Below are 5543 nucleotides of genomic sequence, written 5' to 3'. Positions count from 1 at the left end.
CCCCCCCCCCCCCCCCCGCAACACACACAACTACATAAACTTCAGGCTTTCACAAAACCTGGATCTGTCCCTGCTGGTTACACTCTTTAGGGCGGCTGCTTTAATAACAAACACTGCAAATAAGAGCTTCATGAGTATTTTTTTCTGAGTTCGCAAGTTTATTATGAAAAACTCTGCAGTGCTCTTGTGCAATAAAACATCATTTTACAGGAGGGGCAAAAACAGCTCTGTTCAAAACCACTCACCAGGTTCTGGCAATAACGGAAAATGACATGGGGCTGAGATTTGAGAAGGGAACAAACTGAGCACAGGCAAGTCTTATAATTAAATTAAATGGTATCCCTGAAAAATAAACAGAACGATTTCAAAACTCTTAAGTAGAGGGGAGGGCTTGGCATTTATTTTTTTAATTTCATTAAGATCCAGTGATTATTTTCTGCTACCCCTATGTACAGTCATGCTGAGTAAAGCTATAGCTAGATGGAAGTTAAATTGTATTCACAAAGTGAATTTACATCTTATTATGTGCAGTCTCTCAAAGAAAGCAAAAGTAACTACAAATACCGTGTTGCTCCAGCACAAAATGAACTGGTTCATTCTGAAGTGATCATGGCTTGGTGACAAAAGCTTTGTATTTTATATGGCACAGCTTTTGGTCCATGTGAAAACAAATTATTTGAATGTTAACTATTTTCTTACACTTTGGAGTTACTGTTGCTGTTCCCATTTCCATTAAGTCAATATACAATTCATGGCAATCCTGTTCAAATTTAAAATTCCTTTTCCTTTTCCTTTCCTTTTTTCTTTTTTTTTGAGATGGATTTTGGTCTTGTCTCCCAGGCTGGAGTACAATGGCACGATCTCAGCTCACTGCAACCTACACCTCCTGGGTTCAAGCGATTATCCTGCCTCAGCCTCCCCAATAGCTATGATTACAGACACATGTCACCATGCCCAGCTAGTTTTATATTTTCAGTAGAGACGGGGTTTCACCTCGTTGCCCACGCTGGTCTTGAACTGCTAACCTCAGGTGATTCTCCCACCTCGGCCTCCCAAAGTGCTGAGAGGTGTGAGCCACCACGCCCAGCTTAAAATTTCATTACAGGAAGTAATCTGGGATACAATGAGTAACATGTGACTTGCCTCTGTGAGGTGCTGGGTCAAACTGCAAAAAAGAATATTTTAGAGTATTATCAAGTTCCATGATTGCAGTGTGGTTACCACAATGATAGCAATAGTTTGGAGTACTGAAGATAGCCACTACATTCCAGTCATGACACCAGTTATGTCCCACCGTCACCAGTTGGTGAGCTCTAGACACCAACCTGAGGCCATTGGCACGATTAAATGTCTCAGAAGTATCTTGCACAAAGGTGTAACCAGCTCCTCAAAGAAATATACCCCAGTCACCATCGTCATCTGGATCTGAGTATAGCAAGTCACCCACTGGACTCTCCTGGGGAATTTTCTGTAGGCAATTCAGTGTTCTGATGTGATGCAGTGTATCACATCACCTTTGGTTGCAGATGGTGACAGGCCACCATGGAGACAGAAGAGTTGCCCATCCACCTAGGCAGTGAGAGGAAGATGGCCTGTAAAGGCCGGGCACGGTGGCTCATGCCTGTAATCCCAGCGCTTTGGGAGACCAAGGCAGGTGGATCACTTACGCCCAGGAGTTCAAGACCAGCCTAAGCAACATGGTGAAAACTCATCTCTACAAAAAAATATAAACAATTAGCTGAGCATGGTGGTGCGTGCCTGTAGTCCCAGGTACCTGGGAGGCTGAACTAGGAGGCTCACTTGGGCCAGGGAGATTGAAGCTGCAGTGAGCCAGGTCTGTGCCATTGTACTCCAATCTGGGTGACCCTGTCTTTGAAAAAAAAAATCTGTAAAATATTTATAAACATTTGCATTTCAATATTTTCTTAAACACTCATCATAGGAACCATAAACTTGTATGATCTGCCTGCTCTCATGATCCCTTGGAAGAATGGTGAAGCATTCACGGTAAGAAACCTTAAGGGCTAGGAGCAACATAACTATTTCAATTGAATGATATACTCTGTCAATATAATCTCCTGTAAACAAGTAATTTGTATCTGGTAATTTTCTATTATTTTTTTTTGAGACAGGGTCTCGCTATATTGCCCAGGCTAGTCTCAAACTCCAGGGCTCAAGTAATTCACCTGCCTTGGCCTCTGAAAGTGCTAGTATTACAGATGTGAGCCATCACATCCAGCCTGTATCTGATAATGTTCTTTTTTCTTTTCTTTCTTTCTTTTTTTTTTTTTTGAGACGGAGTCTCACTCTATCACCCAGGGTGGAATGCAGTGGCACGCTCCGGGCTCACTGCAACCTCCTCCTCCCAGTTCAAGTGATTCACCTGCCTCATCCTCCTGAGTAGCTGGGAAGCTAATTTTTTTTTTTTTTTTTTTTTTTTTGAGACAGAGTCTTGTTCTTCGCCCAGGCAGCAGCGCGATCTAGGCTCACTGCAAGCTCCGCCTCCCGGGTTCACGCCATTGTCCTGCCTCAGCTTCCCAAGTAGCTGGGACTACAGGGGCCTGCCACCATGCCCGGCTAATTTTTTGTATTTTTATAGAGACAGGGTTTCACTGTGTTAGCCAGGCTGGTCTCCAACTCTGATCCCAAACCATCCGCCCACCTCAGCCTCCCAAAGTGCTAGGATTACAGGCATGAGCCATTGCGCCCGGCCATCTGGTAATTTTCTAAACAGTTCCATGAGATCATGAAATTGCCCATGCTTANTGCAGTCTCTCAAAGAAAGCAAAAGTAACTACAAATACCGTGTTGCTCCAGCACAAAATGAACTGGTTCATTCTGAAGTGATCATGGCTTGGTGACAAAAAGCTTTGTATTTTTATATGGCACAGCTTTTGGTCCATGTGAAAACAAATTATTTGAATGTTAACTATTTTCTTACACTTTGGAGTTACTGTTGCTGTTCCCATTTCCATTAAGTCAATATACAATTCATGGCAATCCTGTTCAAATTTAAAATTCCTTTTCCTTTTCCTTTCCTTTTTTCTTTTTTTTTGAGATGGATTTTTGGTCTTGTCTCCCAGGCTGGAGTACAATGGCACGATCTCAGCTCACTGCAACCTACACCTCCTGGGTTCAAGCGATTATCCTGCCTCAGCCTCCCCAATAGCTATGATTACAGACACATGTCACCATGCCCAGCTAGTTTTTATATTTTCAGTAGAGACGGGGTTTCACCTCGTTGCCCACGCTGGTCTTGAACTGCTAACCTCAGGTGATTCTCCCACCTCGGCCTCCCAAAGTGCTGAGAGGTGTGAGCCACCACGCCCAGCTTAAAATTTCATTACAGGAAGTAATCTGGGATACAATGAGTAACATGTGACTTGCCTCTGTGAGGTGCTGGGTCAAACTGCAAAAAAGAATATTTTAGAGTATTATCAAGTTCCATGATTGCAGTGTGGTTACCACAATGATAGCAATAGTTTGGAGTACTGAAGATAGCCACTACATTCCAGTCATGACACCAGTTATGTCCCACCGTCACCAGTTGGTGAGCTCTAGACACCAACCTGAGGCCATTGGCACGATTAAATGTCTCAGAAGTATCTTGCACAAAGGTGTAACCAGCTCCTCAAAGAAATATACCCCAGTCACCATCGTCATCTGGATCTGAGTATAGCAAGTCACCCACTGGACTCTCCTGGGGGAATTTTCTGTAGGCAATTCAGTGTTCTGATGTGATGCAGTGTATCACATCACCTTTGGTTGCAGATGGTGACAGGCCACCATGGAGACAGAAGAGTTGCCCATCCACCTAGGCAGTGAGAGGAAGATGGCCTGTAAAGGCCGGGCACGGTGGCTCATGCCTGTAATCCCAGCGCTTTGGGAGACCAAGGCAGGTGGATCACTTACGCCCAGGAGTTCAAGACCAGCCTAAGCAACATGGTGAAAAACTCATCTCTACAAAAAAATATAAACAATTAGCTGAGCATGGTGGTGCGTGCCTGTAGTCCCAGGTACCTGGGAGGCTGAACTAGGAGGCTCACTTGGGCCAGGGAGATTGAAGCTGCAGTGAGCCAGGTCTGTGCCATTGTACTCCAATCTGGGTGACCCTGTCTTTGAAAAAAAAAATCTGTAAAATATTTATAAACATTTGCATTTCAATATTTTCTTAAACACTCATCATAGGAACCATAAACTTGTATGATCTGCCTGCTCTCATGATCCCTTGGAAGAATGGTGAAGCATTCACGGTAAGAAACCTTAAGGGCTAGGAGCAACATAACTATTTCAATTGAATGATATACTCTGTCAATATAATCTCCTGTAAACAAGTAATTTGTATCTGGTAATTTTCTATTATTTTTTTTTGAGACAGGGTCTCGCTATATTGCCCAGGCTAGTCTCAAACTCCAGGGCTCAAGTAATTCACCTGCCTTGGCCTCTGAAAGTGCTAGTATTACAGATGTGAGCCATCACATCCAGCCTGTATCTGATAATGTTCTTTTTTCTTTTCTTTCTTTCTTTTTTTTTTTTTTGAGACGGAGTCTCACTCTATCACCCAGGGTGGAATGCAGTGGCACGCTCCGGGCTCACTGCAACCTCCTCCTCCCAGTTCAAGTGATTCACCTGCCTCATCCTCCTGAGTAGCTGGGAAGCTAATTTTTTTTTTTTTTTTTTTTTTTTTGGACAAGGGCTTTTTTCTTCCCCAAGGGCAACCGGGGTCAGGGTCCTCTGAAACCCCCCCCCCCGGGGTGGGGGGAAACTAATTTTTTTTTTTTTTTTTTTTTTTTTGAGACAGAGTCTTGTTCTTCGCCCAGGCAGCAGCGCGATCTAGGCTCACTGCAAGCTCCGCCTCCCGGGTTCACGCCATTGTCCTGCCTCAGCTTCCCAAGTAGCTGGGACTACAGGGGCCTGCCACCATGCCCGGCTAATTTTTTGTATTTTATAGAGACAGGGTTTCACTGTGTTAGCCAGGCTGGTCTCCAACTCTGATCCCAAACCATCCGCCCACCTCAGCCTCCCAAAGTGCTAGGATTACAGGCATGAGCCATTGCGCCCGGCCATCTGGTAATTTTCTAAACAGTTCCATGAGATCATGAAATTGCCCATGCTTATCTCCAGAGACAGTGACTGGACACCAAACCTCTTGCGCATTGGATTCTTCTGTTGGGATTTCTTTAGCCTCCTTGCAGAGGCTCTTGACCTGGGACTTGGATAGCTACTTTCATTGGTTCAGCTGCTTGATCCACTAGTCCAGTTCCTTGGAGAACACCTCATCCATGATGCCACCTGTCCGAGCTGGCTGCTGCACACGGGCCACATGCATCTGTGGCCACTGACAGTTGCTGGGTGCTGGTGCTGGCCCACAGACTCTCCACAGTGCTCAGCCAACAACTGCTGTGTCTCTTCCCTACTCACTCTGGCTGCACAGCTTGGTTCTCTGAAATTGTGAGTATTTCGAAATACTTGACACAACAAAGTTCAATTGAGTTCAAAGTCCACTTACATCATTTCAAGCAATTTCATTCATTCACGCCAGA

The 5543-nt window shown here is 44.6% G+C and overlaps 2 pseudogenes; both read right to left on the bottom strand.

Annotated features, from left to right (window-relative positions):
• Positions 1–1099: 1099 nt before the first annotated feature.
• On the bottom strand, positions 1100–2760 carry LOC108530321 (serine/threonine-protein phosphatase 2A catalytic subunit alpha isoform pseudogene; annotated as a pseudogene).
• A 583-nt stretch (positions 2761–3343) lies between these two features.
• Positions 3344–5284, bottom strand: LOC108530327 (serine/threonine-protein phosphatase 2A catalytic subunit alpha isoform-like; annotated as a pseudogene).
• Positions 5285–5543: the final 259 nt, after the last annotated feature.

Source organism: Rhinopithecus bieti, unplaced genomic scaffold (genome assembly GCF_001698545.2).
Source record: "Rhinopithecus bieti isolate Rb0 unplaced genomic scaffold, ASM169854v2 scaffold_6907, whole genome shotgun sequence".
Taxonomy (NCBI): Eukaryota; Metazoa; Chordata; class Mammalia; order Primates; family Cercopithecidae; genus Rhinopithecus; species Rhinopithecus bieti.
This window is presented reverse-complemented; position numbering and strand designations above follow the sequence as displayed.